This window comes from Schistocerca piceifrons, chromosome 8, assembly GCF_021461385.2.
Source record: "Schistocerca piceifrons isolate TAMUIC-IGC-003096 chromosome 8, iqSchPice1.1, whole genome shotgun sequence".
Lineage (NCBI taxonomy): Eukaryota > Metazoa > Arthropoda > Insecta > Orthoptera > Acrididae > Schistocerca > Schistocerca piceifrons.
In genome coordinates this window covers 175107531-175135031 of record NC_060145.1, presented here as the reverse complement: position 1 = coordinate 175135031, position 27501 = coordinate 175107531, and positions in this window count along the sequence as shown.

Genomic DNA, 27501 nt, shown 5'->3' with positions numbered 1-27501 from the left:
TCTAACCAGGCATTCTACTTATTTTACATTCATATGTTTTAGTAGGCATGTTAAACTACATCTAGTACAAAAAGTGAGATAAACAATTACAAAGGCACACCTGGAAAAATACATACATATAGAGTTTATATTCGTAGATCATAAGTACTGTTATAATTAGACATTATTGAAGAGACAGATTTTAGATAGGAGTGCTAGCAGCAGGGAGTATGAGGGAGACTGATGGTGAAGGGAGGAGAAGATTGGAGAGACATGATGAAACATAATTAAGGAAATATAAAGGAATATAAGATTGCGTGGCTAATAGAGATAGATGAAGAGGAAGGCATCTCAGGAGCAAAATAGGTGACGCTAGCTTTGCTATTTGACAGGTGAGAGGATTGGCCTTGTACATTAATTTTGTGGAGAACGTTATGAGGATGAGAGTAGGAAATGCTTCAGCTTCTTCTTAAAAGCAGCAGGAGATTGAATTTTGCGCAAGGTAAGGGGCAGTTTGTTCCAGAGGCGGACAGCGGCAACTGTGAAGGAGTTTCCAAAAGTTTTTGTTTTGTGAGTGGGCACAGTTAGGATACCAAATAAGAGTGACCTCGTGTTTCGATTATGATGGCATGACAGGTTTTTAATCTCTGAAGCAAGGTACTGGGGTGCTTGCGCGACGAGGAGTCGGTGAAGTAGACATAGAGTATGGTAGTCACGCAATTTGTCCGGCCGCAGCCACCCTAGCTCGGAGTATGAAGCACTAACATGATCATATCGGCGAATGTTGCAGTAGTAACGCACACAGGCATTCACGGTTAGTTCTAGCCGTCATTTGTTTTCACTACTCATGCCTTGTTGAATTACATCACAATAGTGGAGGTTCAGTAGAACGAGTGCTTGCACGAGCTGGCGTTTCTAGTCCTGTGGAAATATGTTCCGAAACTTTTTGAGAGCATAGAGACAAGCAGACGTCTTTCGGCACACTGCGACTGTATTCTCCGCCCAGTTGAGATGCTCATCCAAAGTTACACCCAAGTTCTTAACTTTCTTCTGATATGGTATTGGAGTACTGTCGAGCAGAATAGGAGATAGCCGTTCGCGGAAATCTGAACTTATTAATTTCTGATGGGCTATTAAGATTACTTGCATCTTTTTTGCATTTAGTTTAAGCCCCAGGTTTTTCGCCCATGTCACTACTGAAGACAGATCATCATTCATCTGGGCCATTGCAGTGTTTACATCTTCAGGTCTGACGCTTAGGTAGAGCTGGAGGTCGTCGGCATAGAAATTATATTTATGGGAGGACAGAACCGACGAAATATCGTTGACATATAAAGAAAACGAAAGTGGTCCTAAGACTGATCCTTGTGGCACTCCAGAGGAAACATGTTTCCAGGAAGAATTTTCATTTACGCAGACAACACATTGCTGTCTGTCTTTTAAGTAGCTTTCAAACCATCTCATTGCAATATCTGAGAAATTAAGCTGTTGCATTTTTCTGAGCAATATGTCAAAGTTAACACTGTCAAAAGCTTTGCTGAAGTCCAGTAGCGTCAATAATGTTGCCTTTCGATTGTCGATGGCCTATTTCAGGTCATCAGTTACTTTAATTAGAGCAGTGTTTGTGCTGTGATGTTTACGGAAACCGGATTTAAATCTGTCATATAGACTGAATTCATGCAAGTGTTCCGTGATTTGGTCATGGACAATATATTCAAGTGCTTTGGAAACAGCAGGCAGTATGCTAATTGGTCGGTAATCACTAGGCAGTTGTGGATTTTCGATCTTAGGGATGGGTTGAATTATGCTTCTTTTCCATGCAGTGGGATATATTCCGTTCACGAGGGAAAAATTAAATATGTCAGTTAAGACAGGTACTAAGATATTGGCAACATTCTTAATCATGGTTATACCGATACTGTCGTTGCCTATTGCATCAGAAGAGATTCTCATTATTGCTTTTCTTGCCGTACTTGTTGTTACATGTTTTAGATGGAAGGTATCGTTGTTAGTTATCCTGTTTGGGGATTCTTGTGGACTGTAGTTATCAGCCGTGCGGGTATTCAGAGGTGTAGAGAAGAATTCATTTAATTCGTTAGCTGACACATGAAAAGCAGTTTCCGATTATGCCTTTCCAACCCCCAAGCTACGGAGATTCTTCCATAGAGTCGTGGGCGTCAGATCGCTGCATACAAGGGAGCGAGCGTGCCTGATTTTAGCATTGCGAATGCATTGTTTCACTCTGTTCCGTAGCTTTCTATATTCTTCGAAACGCTCAGGTTTCGGATCTGCCTTTAAACACCTGTGGACAGCATCCCTATTAGTTATCATCTGACATAATTCAGCTGTCAGCCATGGAGCAGGAGATTTTCTTACACGGATTGTGCGTACAGGTGCATGTTTGTCATAGAGGGCAGCGAGTTTATCACCAAGTTCATTAATTTTTCCGTCGATTGTAGGTTCTCTGATTACTTTATGCCATGAGATTTCTGACCAATCGGCTGTTAGAGCGTCAAGGTCAATTCGTTTCATGTTCCTACAAGTTATGTAACGCGATTTGATCCTTGGAGGCTGCACAGAGTAGGCCAGGAATATTACATAATGTGCTGAGAGGCCAGGGGCCGATGTTTGATCAACATCTCTTACTTTGTCAGTCTGTTTGGTTGTGATTACGTCTCTAAGAGTATGTCTGTGCGGCGTATGATGTGTAGGCTGTAATGGAAGAATGTTCACGCTATTGCAACTAAACAGTCTTCTTGGGTTTATTGCGGAGGGAGTGTCTCTTAGCAGGTCTACGTTCAAGTCACCCATTACGATGACATGTTCGTATTGACACTGAAGTGAATGTAATTCCGACTGAAAGGAACTCATTGTGCTTATTTTTGGCGGCTTCTACACGACGCCAGTCAAGAACTTCCGATTTTGTATATTTATTTCAATGAACATGATTTCAGCCTCTCTTTCTTCAGCAGGGTTTGACGTACATAAAACATTCGCTTTGAGATCTGTTCGTATATACGCGCCGACCCCGTCACCTCGCTTTTTTGATCTGTCTGCCCTAAGAAATGTGTACCCTGGGAGATGAATAGATGCAGAGGATATGTGTGGTTTTAACCACGTTTCGGATAAGAGGATTACGTGGTAGTTTAGTTGGTTGATGAGGAGGCTAAGTTCTTCGTAATGTGCAGGTAAAGACTGGATGTTGCAGTGAGCTGCTAAAAGCTCTGACGCGCTCCGCTGAGCAGCCTGGAGTAGGGTGGCAGACTGGTTTGCCTCTTTGTTAGGCACTACCTGCCGCGAGGGGCACTGGCCACTGCTTCCGCCAAGTGACATAACATAGGGGTGTCCGAGATTTTGCGCGCCCTGTTTGTGACTCCGCGAGTGCCGAAAGAAAGTCGACTGCAAGAGATTTCCTGAGGTTGCAGGAGTATAGAAAATGGATTAGTGGTATTCGGTGCAAGGAGAATGACCAAAATAGTGACGGCTGTGTGTCACTGTGTATCCTATGTCGTAAGAGGCGTAAGAGGAGAAATGTAATTACCATATTTGAAACAGCTTACGGTGGAAATAAGGGAAAGGGGAGTGATTTAAGAGGCCGATGCTGCCAGCAGAGAGAAGCAAACTTAATAATTAATAGATTATCGTAGGAAGCTAGAATTAAATTGAAATTTACTGAAGTGATACTGGTAGTGATTATCGTAGGAAACTACAATTAGATTGAAATTTGCTAAAGTGATACTCATAGTGATTTTTGTTATGAACAATTTAAACCGAAGAGATGGGTGATTAATAAACTAAAGGAGAGACTAATAAACTGAGAAAATGAAAAAAGTATTAGCAGTAACTAAAATTAAGTGAAGATTAGAGCTACATGTACAAAAAAATAGTAAAAAGTTAATACAGTTACAAAAAGAATTAGTTGAAGGTATAAATATTGGTATAATTAAAAAGTTAATACAGTTACAAGACAGTATATCTGAGAATAGGGTTGTTACAATTTGCAAATGGTGTTAAGTTTGCACTTGGCTCGAGTAGCTTCACTTAATACTATTCAGTTCTGTCATGTTTGTGACTGTCTTCTTTCCAGCTGCGGTCTTAATGATTACTCTGCCATCCTGAGTCCACACATTCTGACGACCGAAATGGGATATGGCACTGTTTAAAATCTTTAGCCGTTCGTGTCAGATCTTCCCTTATTGTAAGCCCTGTCCTTGCTAACTTCTTCTTCTGGGTAAAGGTCTCTGCCCTTTTTCGGTATGAGACAAATGTAATTATTATTGGCCGAGGTTTGTAGCACCTGGTAGTTTCCGTCCCACCCGATGGCTCCTGTCAATGTCTGCCTTAGTCACTTCAACGCCTAATTTTTCATGTGCAACCTGTATAAGCAGGTTGTCTGTGTCTTTTTCCTTATTTTCTGCTACTCCAAACAGTCGTAGACTATTTCGCCTTTGGTACTGTTCTAGCTAGTCTGTTGCGGCAGATAGCATCACTTTCAACTCTCGTGCCTTTTTCTCGTATTCAGACACAGACTTTTTTAGTGCTGTAATTTCGGCAGTATTGGCCTCAACAGTTTCACGCATTTTGGCCAACACTGCTGCCGTTACAGTATCTGATATAGTACCTGCTATCAGATCGAGATTGTTTTTATCGCGAAGCGCAGCGTTTACCTCAGAGCGGACCAGCTCCGCTATACCGCGAGCCGCGGCCACACCTTCCGCCAAGAGCGAGCCCGCCGCACCTGCTGCTTCCCCGCTGCTGGACGCGCTGCTGTTGACTCTTCTGTTTACCATTTTCCCGAAGATATTGGCGGAGCACAGAAAAAAATAGCACTACTGCACATAACACTGTTGTTTTCACAATTTCCACTGGTACTAGACAGCACCACCTGCGAGAACACCTTCGAATTCCGAATATTCGTACATACACTGGGTACACTGGATTCTAATCTCTTAAATTCATATTGTGATACAGCCATGAGTAGGAAATTTTGATAATCTTCGCCTGTATAAGATGCCATTTATTATGAAAGCAGTGCTCTCGAATAATCTTGATAGTACTTGTGTAGGAAGTTCGTATTTGTGTGCATAGTACGCAAAACGAACTGTCAGAGATGAATAGGCATTACGTTTGCAGACTATAAATGCAAACCTGTAGGAGTGGAGTACCTCTTAGATGGTCGTGTAGGTATCAGCCATTCCACTGATGAAGTCCATCTTCTTTCTAGTTCATTTCCAGACTATGTTCAGGCTCTTACAGACAAAATTATGGGATTAAGTACATGAAGCCCTCAGATATAAACAGCGGATTCAGAATGAGATTTTCACTCTGCAGCGGAGTGTGCGCTGATATGAAAATTCCTGGCAGATGAAAACTGTGTGCCGTGCCGAGACTCGAACTCAGGACCTTTGCCTTTCGCGGCCAAATGCTCTACCAACTGAGGTGTCCAAGCACGACTCACGCCCCGTCCTCACAACTTTACTTCTGCCAGTACCTCGTCTCCTACCTTCCAAATTTTACAGTTTCACCAGTCGAACACAGTCGTCAATAATACATATTGATTAATGCGATTTTGGCTGTAACACGTTTCTTCAAATTAATCTATTTCGTTGTCAACATTACAAATAATTTTATTGTACAACGTAGTAGTACAGAAATTTGACTGTTACAACATGTCACATATTTGTTTAACAAAGCAGTTTACAAGATTTTTCTTGTATAAAAATTATTCGATATGTTACAGCACTATAATTTCTGTTGCCAGATATTGTACATAAAATTTGTAAGTACCGCAGATAACAAAAAGTGTATGATGCGAAAAATAATGTTTCACTGTGACGGAGGTAGTAGATGTGAAGTATGCATTTAGTGTTGTGAATCAACAAGGTTGTCTGGCTCTTAGTTTGCCTTGGTAGAGTAACCCAGCTATGAGATGAAGCTGCTGAAGCAGGTGAAGGAATAGGAAATCTAAGAAAGGTTTCGTTCGTGTGCAAGTGGTGCTTGCAATGCCAAACTACCTAAAGTTTCGCTTTACAGCTACGAAATATTATTCGTAAATATTACGTGGGAAAATAATTAAACTTCATCCAGTGGGTCTGCGTAATAAATGAGCATATAGAATTTTACGTCTTGACATCACCATTTCCAGGCAGAACTGTGCGTAGTTGAAACTGGAATATCTGTAAATAATGATTGAACAAACACTTGAAGTGTAAAATAGGAAATCAACGCTGCCATAATCATAAAAGTAGCTTATATCGAACCTAACTAAATTCAAAGTAACGACAGTTTCGATTAACATTAATTAATTAAATTTACCAGAGGTTCATGTTTCCACTGCAACACATGTATGATGATGTCACCATGTATTAGGAAATACTTTCACCCATTTCATGAACGTATTGATGTTCATGTACGTAGGAAACTTCAGTGATTTTATTGAAACAGGACATCAATTACACAGGTCGTAATTCGTATTTGGTGCACAGTACATAAAAAGTGAGAGACCACATAACAGAGCAAAAAACTGCACAGCGTTTTGATATGACACACTTGTATGTAATTTATTATTTTAAAAGTTGTGTGCGATGGCCCGATGGTTTTCATTGATATTCACTATAAAATGAATGCTGGAATATTTTCTGAGATTAGAAATTTACCAGTTTGGTGAGGCGCTGATTGCAACATGTTTAGTTACTACGAGATCAATGTACAATCAATCACAGTCATTTAAACGACTTATGTATCACGAAATTACAATTATATATTAATACCTTCAGCTGCCGACGGGCGTTCATATATATCAACGGGGACAGATGAAAATGTGTGCCCCGACCGGGACTCGAACCCGAGATCTCCTGCTCAGGTGACAGACGCTCTATCCATCTGAGCCACCGAGGGCAGGGAGGGTAGTGCGACTGCAGAGACTATCTCGCGCACGCCTCCCGTGATACCCACATTCTCACCTTTTATGTCCACATACCACATTCGTAGTGTCCCACCCCAACACACTCATCACTCGTGGCTCGTGGAACACTTTTTTACCAACTCCTGTAAGAGTTCGGGGAATATGTGTGCATCCGCACAGAAGAAAAGTGTCATGGTTGGTATTACCAGAACTATATACTTACGTATCAAGTCAATGATGTAGAAAAAGATAGATTGCTACTTAACGTAAAGAAGACACATCAAGTTGCAGACAGGCACAATTAAAAGACGCTTCGATAGAGCTTTCGGTCACAGACTTCATCAGTATAAGAAAGACACACACCATTCACACACACAAGCAACCACATCTCATGCACACGTGTGAGGTGCGATTGCTTGTGTGTGTGAATAATGTGTGCCTCTCTTTTAATGATGAAGGTTGTGGACGAAAGCTATATGTGAACGTCTTTTAATTGGGCCTGTCTGGAACTTAACGTGTCTTCTTTATGGTAGGTAGCAATCTGGCTTTTTTTACACTGTTGATTTTTTATCTCATTTTGTTCGTTATTTGTCGTTGCATTTGCTCGGGGCGGACGTTCCACGACGCTTGTTAAAGTTAGCTGTTGAGCCATTGACTCAGTTTTTTTACTACAGAGGGCAGCTAACCCTCTGACCAAACATGCTGAGTTACTGTGCCGGCTTATTGGAACCTGGAGTTTCCATTATGTGACAAATCACCAACATGACTACTATGCTCAGGTGCTATATGCGCGGAGCACTGTGCCTTGTTTTCTTTCAGTTGATTTCAGGCAGTCATGTTGTTTGTGTGGACAGTGATTGGTGAGCCCAGGTAGCGCTCGGCTAGAAGCTGAATGTACTTTCGAGGTGCCAGCATTGCCACATCGTTTCAACGTTTTTTTATGGGTGATGGTGTTAAAAAATCAAGTGGGCCGATTGCATACAAATTTATGTACGATTTCACAACTTGAGAACTTAAATATGGTGTGAGTCTCATTTTAGTTTACGATAAACTATAACAGACAATGTAATAGCATCGCTGACGAACTTTCACTGTAGCGTGTAGTCGAGACGTCGACTTTGGTTTTGCTATGGAGGTACCTGATTTAATTTGGAAATCTGCTAAGTAGTATTTTCTATGACTCTTAATATAATCTCCACTCAGCTATGATCTTAATTCATTAAGTTTGATAACCTGTCGTAAGTTCATCACGTTGATACTTTTTTTTCTATCACTGAAACTAAAATATTCATTATTCAACTTTACTGAATCACTGTGTTAATCATAATATTTAGCATCTCGGCTCTACTCAGTTTTTCATTTTCTTTAACTTGTTTTATTATTTTTAAATACTGAAATATACGCTTCAGTTCATATGTTCAATCGATAATTGGTCGGCAAGACCCATCGTACCCATCTGGGGGCTGCTATTAAGACAGAAGCGCAATGGTGAACTATCAACCGCTGCGACTACAGAGCCACACATTCTTGTCAGGGTCGTTCGTTTGCCCAGACTCCAATAATTCTATAGCTAATTTAAAACTGGGATGCAAATTGTCGTTATTATTTACTCAACGAGGAGGATGCGGCTTGCAATGTGTAGCCGACACATTTCTAGCGTGTATCACTTTCTTTAAGTGGTTAAAAAATTGGATTAATTATAGTAGTGGTAGTAGATTTCTTTCTAGTAAGTAAATGTAGCGCTATTCTGGTCACATTTTTCTTCTTTACGTCTTAAATGAAGTATCTACAGTTTCATTTGGTGCCCCTGGGGAAAGTAATGAATCTCAAAAGAACAGAAAACTACAAACTGCCCAATAAGAATTTTATGTTCGTCCACTCCTGTAGCAGAAACATGCAGCTTTGAGAGAAACCAAATAAGAAAAGTGAAAGTAAAGAAAAGGCCAATGAGGTTTCAAATGGTTCAAATGGCTCTGAGCACTATGGGACTCAACTTCTGAGGTCATTAGTCCCCTAGAACTTAGAACTAGTTAAACCTAACTAACCTAAGGACCTCACACACATCCAAGCCCGAGGCAGGATTCGAACCTGCGACCGTAGCGGTCTCGTGGTTCCAGACTGCAGCGCCTAGAACCGCACGGCCACTTCGGCAGGCCAATAGAGAGGTATTTAGTCTTTGCATATGTCTTGGCAAACTTTTATCCGCGAACAACAAGATAAAATTTTGAAGTCAGCATTAGCTGAATTATTGTTTGAATTTGTTTCATCTGAGAGGTACTGTCTCTTTGATAAACTGCTGACGGGTAGAACATGGTCAGTTATGGGTGTCGTCAAATTCAAAACAGGAACAATGAATGGGAGCTTGGTTTGAGAGTACATTCCCAACTACGAAACACGACATATGTCGCCCTGTTCACTTAACAACAGACGCATTGAGTGATGAGCAATGATGTTACAGATTTATCCATCACACAAATAAACGATAATCTGCATTCTGTTATACGAATAATGGAACCAAATGTAGGTGTAAAAATTCTAGAGGAGTGCCAAGGTTTTACAATTGTAAATAGGGTTAAATGGATGTAGGTAGCAGTAGTTACGAAGAGATGAAGAGTGGAAGCATAGGACAGACTATCAGGAAGAACGGCATCAAACCAGTCTTAGGACTGCAGACGACAACAACAACAAACTGCAAATTGGGAAATCTGCACTAGGAACTGTAAGCTGTCGTGAAACGCATGACAAAAATTGTTGACAGACGTTTGTAATCCGATATTTTGCAATACTCAGAAATCAAAGCGGAGCATTCAATATAAAGTCTTTGCTACTATCGCTCTTCTTTTCTTGTAAGGAACGACTGAGAATCTTGAATGGACGCAGAAGCAGATGGCAACAACGGAAACACCACCACCTTATATATATATATATATATATATATATATATATATATATATATATATATATATATATATATATATATATATATATATATATGTATGCAGCCGGATTGGAAGCTAGTTACAACGCTTAAACAAAATAATTATAACTCAATCACTGGTCCGCTCGCTCATTACATTTTAAGGACTTTTAGCTCTGTAGAACAAGAACTGTGAGGACTGCCTTTCGCAGTAGTATTGGAAGGTAACACTTAAGCTATAACAATCACAAATAGAGGGAAAGAACTCAGGAGATCCACTATTTCACATTCTCTGCGTAATAGATACGCGAAAACTGTCGGAGGAATGAAGATTTAAATTTTTATACCTAATATCATCCAGAAAATTATTTAGCGAAACAATCAAATGAATGAAACTACATGATCTTGTACTCCTGCTTTCCTTTCACACACAAACAAGATCTGAATTTGGATTAATTCTAAAGTAACGAGAATTATTTTTTATATATATTCACCAGTTTTAATTCCATCAAGAACCAAATTTTAAGGCAGAAACAAAAAGAAAAAACCATTAAATTTTATCCCAGTCTGAAATGTCTTACGTCCCTAAATTTTATGTTTACAAACATAAGATTTTATTTTAAAGGTAATAAATTCTGGAGAGAGGCAGTCGAAAAGGAAAAATATGACTAGGGGAAGGGATAAAGGGCAATGAGTTCTTATAAAAGTGAAAAGTAATAATAATTTTTAAAAAAGCGTATAGGTTAAGGCGACTGCTTTCGGGAAAGCAAAATATTTGAGTCAGATCCTGGATTGGTCCAAAATTTCATTTCAAATTAATTAATGAAAAGGTATTCAACGTTTTGGAATTACCTTTGCATTAGGAATTCGATTTCTTTTCAGAGGGGGAACATAAAAGTAGAACTCCTTAATAGTGTTATTATAGCCTTAATTTTACAGTGCTTCTGGTACAGCTTTAGCACTTCACCGGACTGTATTTGCATGAATCAGGTTTTCAGTATTTTGAGAGTCTCCCTCTAGCTTTCCACTTTGTTTAATGGCGCTAAAAATTGTACTTTAGAATTCACGACTCGCAAACGAGCACCAGGGAAGCACTGCTGTGGTAGCTTTCCTCAGTTTAGTATGCCGATATGTGAGGATTACTTGTTCCAACAGGTGTGCGGTAAAGTAAAAAAACAGTTAGGCTCGGTCATTCTGCCTGCGCGGAACAATACAAACACGGTGTCTGTGAAGCCACAGGGGATATGGTACGTTCTGGCCACCGGAGCGTCGGATGCTAATGCCAGTCGGCGGAAGCAAAGGAAAACATGTCTCCTCTTCCGGAGGAGGCGGAAGGCTTCCTGCCGGACAGGGAGGCTCTGTTTAGCGATGCTAATGTCATGTAAATGGATACTGGCCAGAGTGCCAGCAAACAAACTTTCCCGATGTCGCCATATCTTGCTACCATCGACCCCTCTTCACCTTGGCCCACGACTTTCTTTAGCCGCTGCTGTTGCTGGAAGAGGCAAAAACCTGACCGGCGCTTCTGTTACTAAAGGTTGTAGGAAATTCCAGTACGCGTATTTGCTTCGCTGCAGGAAACAGCTGGTATCAAGACGAGACATGTGGTGCAGATATAGAGCGTTACTCACACGTAAACTATGTGATCGAAAGTATCCTGATATCTGACTGAAAATTACTTACAAGTTCGTGGCGCCCTCCATCGGTAATCCTGAAATTCACTATGGTGTTGGCCCACCCTTAGTCTTGATGACAGCTTTCACTCTCGCAGACATAAGATCAATGAGGTGCTGGAAGATTTCTTGGGGAAGTCAGCGTTCCAAAACATTCGTAGGTGTTCTATAGGATTAACATCAGAACTGTCTGCAGGTCAGTCCATTACAAGGATGTTATTTTCGTGCAACCACTCCACCACAGGCCGTCCATTATGAACAGGTGCTCGGTTGTGTTGAAAGATGCAATCGCCATCCCCGAATTGTCAACAGTGGGAGGCAATAAGGTGCTTAAAACATCAATGTAGGCCTGTACTGTGATAGTGCCACGCAAAACAACAAATGGTGCAAGCTCCTTTCATGAAAAACACGACCACACCATAACACCACCGACTCCGATTTTCACTGTTGGCACTACGCACGCTGGCAGATGACGTTCACTGGGCCGTCGCCATACCCACACTGTGCCATCGGATCCCCACAAGGTGTACCTTGATTCGTCACTCCACACAACGATTTTCCACAGTTCAACCGTCTAATGTTTAGGGTCCTTACACCAAACGAGGCTTCGTTTGTCATTTACCGCCGTGATGTAGAGCTTATGAGCAGCCCTCTACCATGAAATCCAAGTTGTCTCACCTCTCCCCCTAATTGCCATAGTACTTGCTGTGCATTCTGCTGCAGTTCGGAATTCCTGTGTGATGGTGTGGTTAGACGTCTGCCTATTACACATTGCGACTGTCTTCAACTTCGGCGGTCTCTGTCAGTCAACAGACGAGGTTGGCCTGTACGCTTTTGTGCTGTACGTGTCCCTTCACGTTTCCAAATCACATCAGAAACAGTGGACATAGGGATGTTTAGGAGTATGGAAATCTCGCGTACAGACGTATGACCCAAGTGTCATCTAATCACCTGACGACGTTCGTAGTCCGTGAGTTCCGCAGAGTGCCCCATTCTGCTCTCTCACGATGTCTAATGACTACTGAGGTCGCTGATATGGAGTAACTGGCAGTAACTGGCAGTAGATGGCAGCACAATGCACATAATATGAAAAACGTATGTTTTTGGGGGTGTTCGGATACTTTTAATCACATAAGTCCGGGGTTTCAGGAGACAAATGCGCGAGAGGCGTACAGTGAAATGGCATGTATCAGTAGGCAGACTACAACTGCAACAGGCAGGCATGTCAGAATACGTAAACCAGCCAAATGTCTCGCGCACCGACTGTGCGGGCTGCGTGAATGATGAGACTCTGGTTTGCCTGGTCCTTCTCGGAAGTACTCGGTACAGCTCGACATTTCATTCAGCAAGATGGTGTGGTATTTTTCTGTCGGCACAACTCTTTTCAGTTCGGCAAAATTGTGCTGTCAGCGCAGTTTATCATTTGCTCACGGTATGGACGATGTTCGCTGGTCTAGTGGTTATTTGCTCAAAAACAGTAAGTCTAGCCATCCATCGTCAGAAGCCTTCAAATCTGAATGAAAATGACAGAAAAGAACGATGAGAATCCTGAATACCTATTGTCCACTCGCATGATCGATGGGCACTGCAAATTTGGTTTGAAACGACGTTACAGTACCGGTACCTCGCAAAAAATTTAAAGATGTAATTTACAGTATAGGAACAAAATTTACAGTGATCACTAGACAGATTCCATTGCATTTTACATCTAGAAGCGCATTGTGCTAAATGTGTGACATAGGGCACGTGAATAAATTGGTGGTATAAATAATAAAGTTTTTGAAGTCACTCGCATTATTCCGCTGTCAATTGCTAATGTTTTTGATGGAATTGAGCTAAGAATATAGAGACTATATAGGTATATAATACTGCAACATACATTGCTTAAGTCAAAGGGCACGTCTGGAATCAATTTTCTATCTGATTGAACTTCAGGTATTGACATTATGGCACCCATAATGAACACCTGTGAAGCGAGTTAACAATTTGCAGAGATTCTCTATCCGCTAATACGTGTCTATTTTATCCATGTCGTTTATTTCTTGTCCAGTTGTTTCCAGAAACCCCAGAGGTACTGTAATGTAATTTAGGAAAATTTTAAATTTATTATATCTGCTTTGATAGCTTTTAATAAAGTGATGTCAAAACAAAAGAGAAACTATGAATCCGAAAACAAAGAAAGTAGGGTACAGTACGCTTGTTCGCCCCTGCTTGAATACTGCTCAGCAGTGTGGGATCCGTACCAGATACGGTTGGTAGGAGAGATAGAGAAGATCCAACGGAGAGCTGCGCGCTTCGTTACAGGATCATTTAGTAATCGCGAAAGCGTTACGGAGATGATAGATAAACTCCAGTGGAAGACTCTGCAGGAGAGACGCTCAGTAGCTCGGTACGGGCTTTTGTTAAAGTTTCGAGAACATACCTTCACCGAAGAGTCAAGCAGTATATTGCTCCCCCCTACGTATATCTCGCGAAGAGACCATGAGGATAAAATCAGAGAGATTAGAGCCCACACAGAAGCATACCGACAATCCTTCTTTCCACGAACAATACGAGACTGGAATAGAAGGGAGAACCGATAGAGGTACTCAGGGTACCCTCCGCCACACACCATCAGGTGGCTTGGGGTACCCTTCGCCACACACCATCAGGTGGCTTGCGGAGTATGGATGTAGATGTAGATGTAGATGTAGTGTAATGTAATTTAATTTAGCCCGACGCGGATCAGCAATCAGCAAACTAGCTCAGTACTCAGGGTGGTTACGGGACCATAAATAATTAATTTCCTCTCTCCTGAATCATCAGAGTTAAAACTCATCTGCTAATAGCACCAGACAATATTTCGTATGCCAGTTCAATTTACAGTAATAAAACCCGTAACTCGTTATCGTGGTTTCGTCTCGAATGCCAATATAACAGGCATAAGCTTTTACAGATGACATCTTATATTAGAAGTGGAGTCCTGTGACTCTGTCTTTCTGCCTGGGATATTATCACGCATCCTCGAGGAAATCTGAAAGTGAAATACATTAAATTATATCTAAAGGCCACATAGCTCGTCGAATCTGAAAGAAAGTTTAGTGTCCTAGCCGGCGGCACGTCTCATAGATGAGCTGAAGGAAAATAACTAATTATTTTCTAGTATGGCGCTTAACAATGGTCAATATTTCGTTAAGGCCACGTCTACTCAAGAGAAGTACGGTTGAAGAACGTACCTTACTGAATACCGTACATAAATTTTAAGTTATGGACAACTATATTTTATCTCCGTTTTCAAATTACATAGACTATTACAGCAAGATGAACTTCATACAGTCGTTCTTTCCTCTTCAAGCAAAATAACGGAAGAAGACGGCAAAAGAATAGAGAATTCAGACACAGAATCACGAATGTGCATGGAATTGCTATTTAATCCATTTGTTTACTCGACGGCGTGCTTGACCAGCTATTCATAGAATAGTTATCGATACATGACATTTACACACTTCAAGTTCATGACCACCTCAGGAGATAGCGTACAGTACTTATGGGCAATTCCGTACTGTGCAGCAAAAGTTGCAGTATACGTCATATTGTGTGGAATCTGCTATTGCTGCTAAATACGTTAATTCCCTGGGGAAAATTTGATAACAGTACAGTAAGGCGAAATACGTCTTCTTTCTTCCTGAAAGATGGAGAATAGTTGCCGGTTCGCTGGCACGCTGCCAGAAAACTACTCCTTTTCATTAAAGAGATGAGCATGTCTGGGAATGAGAATAAGTCAGATATTGTTACTGTTTGTTTATTTGTGTACGATTTGATCACATTAGGGCCTTTAGACTGTCTCCTACATCGGACCAGGGTTTTAGTCAATCTACAATTGTAGCACTGCAACGTAGTTAAATAATAAGCGTCTTAACTCGAAACAAACAAAAGATAAAACATCACAGAATCTGTATGTAACACGCTAAATAATCCGATACGTACAGATTCTCAGTCGGAAATGGGCAATAAACACAGAAATAAAAATAAAAAAAAACTTTTAGCTATTTTCAGATAACAAGCTGTAGACTGTTTAGTAGATCTAATACTACCAGCATAAATAGTTAGTAACCTGAAGTGAGCTATGTAAACAAAAGCATACATCCACCTTATTTCCATATTTACTACAAAATTAAAACTCTTAGACATAGCATAGACGAACAAAAACCAATGCCTCAGCTCAATGATGCACGTTTCAGCCCTGTACTGTATACAAGCTAATGTAAAATACGAGCACAATAATCGCTCATTTTACACAGGTTACCATTTTGCATCAAAAGTTTCTGTAGGAGTTAACATATAACAACTACTTTGCAGAAAGAAAGTAAATTAATAAATCCACTAAAGACAGCACAAAAAGTGGTGAAACATTTCTGGGTGAAAACTAAAAAATGGTGTCCTGCACACAGTAGAATTCCTCACCAGTTGCTAGTATACTGTAAATAATTAAAAGAGCGGCGACAATAGCAGTTCATGATATATGTGAAACCAAATTTCATTTATCTACGGGTAACTGGAATAAGAACACTGACTAGGAGTTAACTGCAATACCAATGCTACTGCTGCTGCTAATTTTAGCAATACAGTTATTATTATTATCATTATCATTATTATTTCTCTTTCCTGTCTCAGACGTTATGTCTGGTTAAAAATGGAAAGTGACGCGGACCTTGATCAAGCATGACTTCCTCTTAACTGTATGGTATATGTTACGTTGCATTTAGGAACTTTCAGGTATTTGAACATGTATCAATAATTACAGATTTCTGTAGTCGTATACACACGTTTGGATGTAGCTGTATTGCGTTGATGTACTGGTGGATATTGTATGGTATGACTCCTGTAGTTGATAGTATAATTGGTATGATGTCAACTTTATGCTGATGCCACATGTCTTTGACTTCCTCAGCCAGTTGGATGTATTTGTCAATTTTTTCTCCTGTTTTCTTCTGTATATTTGTGGTATTGGGTATGGATATTTCGATTACTTGCGTTAATTTCTTCTTTTTATTGGTGAGTATGATGTCACGTTTGTTATGTGGTGTTGTTTTATCTGTTATAATGGTTCTGTTCCAGTATAATTTGTATTCATCATTCTCCAGTACATTTTGTGGTGCGTACTTGTATGTGGGAAGGTTTTCTTTTATTAGTTTATGTTGTATGGTAAGTTGTTGATGTATTATTTTTGCTACATTGTCATGTCTTCTGGGGTATTCTGTATTTGCTAGTATTGCCCATTCGCTTGTGATGTGATCTACTGTTTCCATTTGTTGTTTGCAAAGTCTGCATTTATCTGTTGTGGTATTGGGATCTTTAATAATATGCTTGCTGTAATATCTGGTGTTTATTGTTTGATCCTGTATTGCAATCATGAATCCTTCCATCTCACTGTGTATATTGCCTTTTCTTAGCCATGTGTTGGATGCGTCTTGATCGATGTGTGGCTGTGTTAGATGATATGGGTGCTTGCCATGTAGTGTTTTCTTTTTCCAATTTACTTTCTTCGTATCTGTTGATGTTATGTGATCTAAAGGGTTGTAGAAGTGGTTATGAAATTGCAATGGTGTAGCCGATGTATTTATATGAGTGATTGCTTTGTGTATTTTGCTAGTTTCTGCTCTTTCTAGAAAGAATTTTCTTAAATTGTCTACCTGTTCATAATGTAGGTTTTTTATGTCGATAAATCCTCTTCCTCCTTCCTTTCTGCTTAATGTGAATCTTTCTGTTGCTGAATATATGTGATGTATTCTATATTTGTGGCGTTGTGATCGTGTATGTGTACTGAGTGCTCACTACTCCAAATGAGTATGTCAATATTGGTATAGCATAGGTATTTATAGCTTTTGTCTTGTCTCTTGCTGTCAATTCTGTTTTCCGTATTTTTGTTAGTCTTTGTCTATATTTTTCTTTTAGTTCTTCTTTAATATTTGTATTATCTATTCCTATTGTTTGTTGTATCCTAGATATTTATAGGCATCTGTTTTTTCCATCGCATCTATGCAGTCGCTGTGGTTATCCAATATGTAATCTTCTTGTTTAGTGTGTTTTCCCCTGATTATGCTATTTTTCTTACATTTGTCTGTTCCAAAAGCCATGTTTATATCATTGCTGAATACTTCTGTTATCTTTAGTAATTGGTTGAGTTGTTGATTTGTTGCTGCCAGTAGTTTTAGATCATCCATGTATAGCAAATGTGTGATTTTGTGTTGGTATGTTCCAGTAATATTGTATCCATAATTTGTATTGGATAGTGGGTTCAGAGCAAGGCAGAACCAGAAAGAACTTAATGAGTCTCCTTGGTATATTCCACACTTAATCTGTATTGGCTGTGATGTGATATTATTTGAATTTGTTTGGATATTAAGTGTGGTTTTCCAATTTTTCATTACTATGTTTAGGAACTATATCAATTTAGGATCTACTTTGTATATTTCCAATATTTGTAGTAACCATGAGTGGGGTACACTATCAAAAGCTTTTCGGTAATCAATGTAGGCGTAGTGTAGCGACCTTTGTTTAGTTTTAGCTTGATATGTGCATCTATTATCAGTTGCTCTATACATCCTTGTGCTCCTTTGCAACAGCCTTTTTGTTCTTCATTTATAATTTTGTTCTGTGTTCTATGTGTCATTAATTTCTGTGTAATTACTGAAGTTATTATTTTGTATATTGTTGGTAGGCATGTTATGGGGCAATACTTAGCTGGGTTTGCTGTGTCTGCTTGATCTTTAGGTTTGTACTTATTGTTTGATGTGTTCTAATTCTGACTGGGGTATCCCATTATTTTTGATTATTACACAGATCTGATCAGCTAGTCGTTGTTCTGTTAAAAATTTTAATTCTGGGTATCTGGTAATAAATGTTGTGTATACTTGTGATCTGTATCCAGTTGTGTTGGTTCCTAGGTTTGTTGCTTGGTAATAACAGAACATGAGGTATCGGTTAACTTTATCTGACCATCTCATCCTCTGTCTTTGTTTTCCTTCTAGGGTGGTTGCGGGAAGCATATCCTGCAAAACACCTTTATTTGGATTTAAATCATTTACCAGTTGTCTAGCAGTGTCGTTACCATTGTGGGCGGGCATACGGTTCAAGCGTCGTCCCCGATCATGACGGCGCTTGTCCGAGGCTTCTTTAGTTCTGTCCTGAACCAACTAATCAGACTAAAAGGAGGGTTAGCCCTGTTAGTGGTTTGTTCTTTTCGTCGCCTTTTAAGACTGGCAGAACATACCGGAGGCCTATTCTTATTATTATTATTATTATTATTATGTCAGTCTCAGATATAATTATGAGCGTGGGCACTAAATCGAGATATAATGCCCTAGCGACTTATTATAGACACAAGTTCAGACTGCCGCATCTATGGACTTTGCGAAATACGAAAGCTCTTTAAGGAAAGGAGGATACTTAGTTCTAATGTGTTAGCAGTGCGTCAAAAAATAATGCAGAAATTATTGTTGGTTTTGGGGTTTTCATTAAAACTAGAAATGTGGTTAATTTCTGTTATATTTCATGGGGGACATATCCAAAGCGATGTTCCTGCTATCGTAACAGATCCAGAAAAAGTACTTCCCTGATTGTGTGGGACGGAAAGGCTTTCCCTTTTGTGGGAACGGGTGTCGATCTTTGCTGTTCAGGTATGTTTTGTGAAGAATAAGGAGGAAGGATATGTAGCAGGGCATTTCCACGTCAATCTCGTAATGAAGCACACTCTTGCCTGCATTTTCCAGACTATCAGTATGTAAGATGGCAAAATATAATCTAATTACGAAAGTCACAGACTTTCACAACCGGTTCCACTTACAGCGAACTAACCTGAGAAAGAACTTGCAAGATAACGTCGCTGAGCTAACAGCTGTTTATCAGAGATCAAAGACTGTTACGCATCCAAATACCAGTATTGAAATTTTTTGCAGCATTTAGAATAAGTAATAGGTATTATCATATGAATGCTTATATTGGCCTTTAAGGTAAGAGAAAGTCCTGGTATGGCTGTGTCTGAGACCCTTTACAATCAATACAAGCACATACATCAGAAATCGAGACCACATGAAATGAAATGAGACAAAAACATTATCATTAAATTATTAGCCATACCGTCTCCACAACAAATATCCAACACCATCCACCCAAGACACAATGATACCGCAAGTTGTATCAATATTTTTGGTGACTAAACAGACAGTGAATAAAAGAGGAAATCGATAAGAAATACTGTTTTTTCTTACTTAGAGTTGTAATAGTTGTAGTCACGCAACTCTCTATGTTGGAAGTTCTCAGGGCACACAAGATAACACATTTGCTTTGTAACCCAGTATTAGGAAGTAGACGCTAAATTTACCCATAGCACTGTTAATCTTTAAAATTGTGACTGTGGAGGTTTGTTTTAAAATATGTGTGGATAAAAACGCTACGTCAACATAGCAAATTTTCTTTATCGATTACCGGTTTTGAACCATTCACCAGCAATCATCAGATCTAAAATACAGAAAATTGCCTTTAAAATGTGAACAACAAGAAATATAGATTCAATATTTGAATCTATATTGTGCAATACATGCAGATCTAAAATGTTGTTCAGTGAGTTATAAACTGATAATCATTACACATCGTCATATTATTAGAGCCAAGTAGACCTAGCTATAAAAATATACGAATAACGCGAAATATATTAACACATCACGTTAAATGTCTGGTGAGTGATATGAAATATCTTTCCTAAAGTGAAAAACCTTAGATAATTATGTAAACTGACAACATCAATCAGATAATTATGTAAACTGACAACATCAATCACTAAACAAATATTGTTACAGCTCCCATATTGCCGCACATGTGTACAAACAATCGACACCAGCGACAGCTGCAGCGCATATGATTTAATGTAAACAAGACAACACCTCCGATATTCGTAACAGAGACAATGAAGTGTTGGTGTGATACCTGTCAGTCAATTGGCTGAGTTGTGGCCTCATGACTACATTAAACCATTGACTGACAGATGTCGCTATCATCCAACTGTTGAAAGCAACATGTACTTCGATTTCAAATGTAACCATGTTTAATATTACTACTTACTATATATCCCTTTATATTAGCGCATATTGACAAAATTTGATATCCCCATTTCTACAAGCATTATTGTTCCTAATTACTGTAACAACATAAAGCTTTATCTTTATTCTTCAATTAATTGCAAGCACAAGCACCTAACCTCATGCAGCACATTAGTAAATGTATATTAGCATGGAATTATTTTTGTTCTAAGTTTTCACACAGTGTGTCCATTGTTTAAAGTACCTAGGCCATGAATTATTATTAGAGGTTTATGCATGTAACACATAGACCACGAGTTACATTTAGATGATTATCCACCCATTGTTTCTTGTCTCCCTGAGCTTGCCTTAACTTTCAATTGTTACTAGTTACACGTTATTCTTTACCTTACTACTATTTGGTAATTTTTTTCTGTATCTAATGAACTGATGTAAGGCTACTTACGACTGAAATTGATATCTAATATTCTCAGTACCATTAACATAACTACTCAATTTTTAGTATTTTATTAATGCACATATGAAGTGCTGTTTTTAGTTAACACACAGTCTTCAAGTTACAACATTATGCAACTTTTAGCTATTCACTACTTCCATATGAAGCGTAAATTCTTCAAGCATCTTATACAGTATGCAAGATATGAAACACCTAGAACTTCAACTAGATGTGCATTATTTAATAGCTTCCGTATTTTGGTCTTTAAAATGTGATGGACTTCACAAACATATTACAAAATAAACTGGAATATTCTTCATTCTTAAATCGCTTTTTGTATTTTGACACATATTGTATGTGTCAGCAGTTGATGCTATATTCTATAACAAATAGCTAAGTATAAGGACACTTTGCTAAAATTCTTGTCTTTCGATATTACATTTTATTTTCGGTAACACTTCATGGCTTAATTGTACTATTACTGGTTAGTTACATGTATACTGGTTGATTACCATAGCCATTCATTGTAACTGGTTGCATCTAGCACCTAGACCTCAGATTACGATATTATTTCGTACTAATGTTCTATATTAAGAATTTCTCTTTTGATCTGTCACACTGTTACAATTTTCTGTGTTTTAAATAACGCTCAGCTCCAGTCGTGCCTTTGGAAGTAATTCTCTGACATTCAGTACTTCCTGCTTGTATTTTTCACTATTTAACGAACAGATAATGCTCAGTGTTTATTTGCTGCAAGCGGACTGACATGAATAGAATTTATCGCATTTACATAAACTTATTAAACATATTAACACCCTTTGTCGTATTAAAGCCACGTCTGTGTTAAATTAATCGAATGACAGCGCCTTCTGACGATCAGCGTTTTCGTGTAACCATGACGCTACATCTCAGCCAGTTGGCTGACAGCTGTCACTCAGGCACTTCCTTATTCCTCTTAGGAATATTGGAAGTGATACCTTGTTTACACTCACTCATGAGCGATGCAGCTTCATTGCTGCTGATCCTTTGTACACAGATGTGATAATATGTGCACTGTCACAATATTTGATTAGTGATCAATTTACGTAACCAACTATGAATTTTCATTTTAGGTAAGTTATTTCATATTATCCATCATATATTTTGGAAAGCTTTTATTGTGTCACTTCTCAGTATTTCTCCTTCGATATTTATTCGATTTTAAAAAATTTAGAGTCACTTAGGTCTAAGAATACTACAATGTGTAATGAGTGACTGGCATGTATTGCATAATGGAAATTCAAAATATTTACCGTATATTCTTTTTATTCAGTTTTTATGTGCAATTTTCTTTAGGCTGGATATGAACAAGGATCGTCAATGAGCCGAAATCGGTAATCAATAAAGAAAATTTGCCATCTTGTAGGATTTTTGTCCACGCATGTTCTAGAGTATTTTGTTTGGGACTAATGGCATCGTCGTTGAGATTGGATCATGCATATCCATTCTGTATTGCATTTTAAAGCACTCAGTCCGAAAAAGAGTTTATAAGCGATGTTATTACATCTGAAGGCCAATTTCGCAGGATTCTGCAGTTCCTCTCTGCAGTTGGCTTCACAGTGCGAACTCCCTTCCAGCACTCTCAAGTAATATCATACCCTACGATCCCATCTTTGTCCTCCTCTTCGACAAAAGGAGACCCGAATACTCTTTCGAATATGATGCATTCTCGCGACTGTATGGGCTGGAAAATGCACTTGGACATGGATCATTAATCTTAGTCTTGTGTTGCTGAATCGTCAACCTTTCAATCTTTGTTTGTTTTTTTTTCTCGCCGAACAGAAACTTAAAACATTAGTGCTCATACGTAGGATCTCTCAAATTTTATAGTTTAGTGCTAAATTTTCGAACCAAACAGGTAGCTTGTCTAAATAATCTTATAATTCGTTTTGATCTTCTCATAACGCTACTACACGGTCAACGACAGCACCTTGTAAGAAATGTAATTACGCTGCTCACCTTATGTCTTAAACCTATTACGTATATTAAGAACTACAGAGGGCCTATAGCACTTCCTTGCGAAACTCAAGATGTTACTTATCTTTCATCAGGTGATTCCCATCAACAGCAGGAACTGTAGTCTTTCTAGCAGGAATTCAGAAACCAAGTTTCACAACTGACACGATTCTCCATAGCCGTACAATTTGATAAGACATTGCTTCCCTTACAGCTTATGTGCGTGTTCTGTGCTCCTTAGAAAGCAGAACTGACATAGTGGTAATTCTGATCATCTAACACTTTTGGTGTTATAAGGGCAGTTGATGCCGCACATGACCATGTGTGTTATTGATTTTCACTGTTTTTGTTTCTTTTTTTTAAATTTCTGACCTGATGATGACAGTAGCTGTAACGGTGTTGTGAATAAAGATACTCGTATTTACGAAGCGATCTAAACGGTTTTATTCACGAATTATTCAAAATAATCACTGACCCGGGGAAGAAATTTATTTGCGTGACTGACTTACATTCTACCGACCCCCCAACAACCTTTTCAGGGTTCTGCACCTCAATCGGTAAAAACTGAAGTCTTATAGAATCAATTTGTTGTCCGCCTGCCCGTCTGTCTGTCTGTCGTAGTGTTAAGGTACCTGCTGCTCAGACACGGGTAGACGTATCGAGCTGAAATTTATCACACATACTAAGCTCTACCGTCCCTTGGAACTGTCAAAACGTGAGCATCCAAGTGCAATCAAAAGATGCGACCAGTTCTGGCACCTATTTTGATACTCGTAAACACACTCATCAAAACCTATAAGATACTTCCCGTTCACCTAGAACCACGAAATTTGACAAGGAGCAAGGTTTCAAAGTACAAGCAAAGGAGAAAATCCGAGAATTGTTAATTTGTTATACGTTGGTCTGTCTGTTCGTCTGTTAAGACCGCTTTGTCTCAGAAACAGGTAGTTGTACGAAGTTCAAATTTATGTTACCTGCTAACGTCTAGGGTCCCTTGGCGTTGCAAAAACTTTAATCTTCTAGGTGAATGAAATCAGTTATTTTGGTCATGTGTTCTGATACTCGCAGACTTGCTCAGCAGAACGCAAGTGGTGCTTCTCGTTGACCTAGAATCGTAAAATTTGCCAACAAGCAATATGTAATTATATCACACGAAAATATTTGTATTCGTCATTTGTTATCCTTCTCTCAGGAAGTACAACAGCAAATCTGAAATTACACAAAGCGTTTCATTTAAAATATTCTCGAAAGTATTGGAATTCTTGGGACTAAAATTGTGTCAGTATCGATATCGATAACGGGCTAAACCGTCATATTTTCGATTCCCGAGGTGGATAAAATGTATAATCACGGAACCGTCAGGGCGCGAATGTACTTGCACTTGGCCTGTTTTTATTTATTCCTAGACATAAATTTTCTACACATCGCTTCTTACATTGCGTTTGTAACGGCAAGTGCCTGATAGTCTTTGGGTGTTCAGAGGGAGTGTAACTAATTGTGGACGTCTTCAGTATGCAACAGAGCTGCTGGCGGATAAGATCTCGTTTCCCCCACTCGCTCCAGATAATGAACCAAATATGTTTGCTCTTAGTCACGGTGCTTGCTTGATTACATTTTCTCCGCATGCGACGTGCTCAGACCTTCATCTAAGGCGATGCGCGCTTGTGTCAGATCTTGATGGTGTCATGCACTTAGACAAATCAGACATCCTTGGTTAAAGCCGGAGAGGAAGAGCCAGTCGAGATGTTAGTTACAGAGACAATTAAGAAGCATCGTGAATACTGAACATCTAAGAGGTAGACGAGGTAAGCATTGTTGATTACTCATGTAGTGTAACTAAGCCCCAGTCACTGCCTCTGTGCACCGGCCGGTATGGAAACCTTTACACTGGCAGACAACGTGCATGATTAGTTTCATATATGTAGTAAAATGCTCCTTGAAAGTTTGCCACCCTTTCACCTATCATTTGACTCTCCTCCTCTCCCCCCTCCACCTCTCCCTCTCCCCCCCTCTTCCCCATCTCCGCCTCCCCCCTCTCCACCTCTCCCCCCTGTCCCCGCCGCTCACCCCCCTCCCCGCCTCTCCCTCCTTCCCCGTCCCAGATAGACAGGACCTTTCACATTTCTTCGGAACCAAAAGTCACGCAGATTTACGTCAGAGGGTCTGGAATGCTACACACCTTAAAATTGTCTAGAGATGATGCGGTCTTTACCGAAGGTTTCTTGAAGCAAAACCTTCAGCTGTCAACCGACATGTGGTGTCACCCCATTTTGCATGAAAATAGCGGTGTGGACACAGTTGTGTACTTGCAAAGTAAGGAGGTCCTTACGACATGCAGACGCCACTGTATACCGAACAGGCCTATCAGGTATCATATTCTTGAAGAAAAACGAACTGAGGGTGAAGGAACTTATGAAACCACAGCACAAGGTTTAGAGTGCAGTGGATGTTGCTCCAAAACATTTGGCGGAGTGGAGCCCCATATACGACGGATCTGTGAATTCACAGTACCGTACAGAATAAGATGTGTTTCGTCCATCCAAAGAATATTTCCCTGCCAAATGTCACCTACTCTTACCGAAAAATGAAGCCTTGTATCCCATCTTGGGGCTTCGTTTTGTGCATATTCTGAATCTTGCGGAGATATCAGTATAAAATTCGCCGCAAAATCTTTTAAACTGTTAACCACGACGAAAAAATTCCTGTACACAGCTCAAACACTGGCTGCAGGATTTGAGCCACGTGCTGAATGGTCGGCTACAGCCACAGTAGCTTCATCAACAACTGCCGTGGGAACGGGCTGCTCCCTCTCCTTGCTGCACCACCTATATTACTTGTTTGTTCACATTTCTTGCTCTTACCTTTTAGACCATTTATTGACATGGGGACACCTTGCAACTGGTTCTGTTGGCGCTGTTCCCGCAAAGTAATGCTGCTATTGCAGTCGATTTCATAAAACAATTTTACCAACCGTGCACGGTCTTTCTTATCAACAGCTATTGCATTCATACGGGAATATTTGAAGTTTCTTAATCCCTCACACCAAAAAAGAAATGAACGGTTGTTGCTAAGCGATGAACGGCATACTGACGTCAAAACGGGAAACATTACGACCGCCTACAGCGTCACATTTGCACCTGGTGGCAGAAAATGTAATTTTATTTTGTCAGCAGGCTCCGTGAGTGCACGTACCTATTATGCTCCAGAGCCTTGCGATGTATACAGCCCACACTGCAGCACTTGTAACACCGTCAGTTTAAATACAATCACCTGGGACTGAGAGTTAGTTCCTATTTAAAATATCACGAAATAAGTTGACGCGACTGGTTACTCCGAGACGCTTGCCATCATAGAGGAGACGTGGAAGTCAGATATCGCGGAAGGTGATTGCACTTAGCGCATAGCCCTCCACTTTTGGACACATAACGAAATTTTAGCGGGCATTATTCTCTCTCCTTTGTCAGTATTAGGTTTTCTAAGAGTTACAATATTACTTTTCCTGTGAACAGAAGCAACAGTGAGCTTAAGTACCCACTTATGTTTCCACCAGCACTGTTAAATTACTTGCACCGATAGGGATCAATATATAAGCTTCTTGGTCTAATGTTTCTAAATGTGTAACGTTCATGCGTAATGACCTAATTATGATCTTAAAGCAATATTTAGACTGCACCTATCGTGAAATGATATGCTGCAACGTCCTTAAATCCAATGTGACAATGAAACTCGGTGAACGTAACGGGTAACTTTTATTAAAAGCAGTGTTCTAAATGCAATATCGAATGTGACCTAGAAATTGTGCATGGAAATTTAGTGGATGTAAATTGTTCATACAAAAACTTATTAATGTTTGTTACTGTCTTACTGTAACACACGAAGTTCATACTCGAACTCTGCATAACTTAGTAACTGTCTGTCCCTTCTGTGAAACATTATCACTATAAATTGAAATCGGTAATTTGCAGTCTGTTACCTGACGTTAATAACTGATGGATTCAACATGAAAAGCAATTATCTGAGTAACACTAGTGAGACTTGGTAAATTTCAGTATCGTATGGAGCAACCATCTGCAATTACAGATGCTACAATGAAGTTTCATAGAAATAGATAAATGTTTTGTGTTCCCTAAACACACCAAAGAATGATTTATCGGCCCAAAAATGTTTGCTAACTTGTGCAACGGAATATTTGCTCTGCTCCGCAGAACTATCTATAGTAAATCAGTTTGCTGCATTTTGACCTAAAATAAATCACGCTCCTTTTTTCAATGTGCTGCTATGCAGTACTTATTAAATAATCACGCTGAACGTAATGCGTGCGTAATTGTTTAAAAAACTAATCACGGGACTGTGCAATGTGGGTCGGAAAGTTCATGGAAAGTCTGCTTTTAATAATTAAAAGGGCATGCGTAACGTAAATCAAACCCTATTTTAATTCACAACGAAGAACGCATGGGCAGTTGAAAGTTAATATTTGAAAGTAAGTATATGTCTCCGTTGAACAATGTTAATATTAAAAA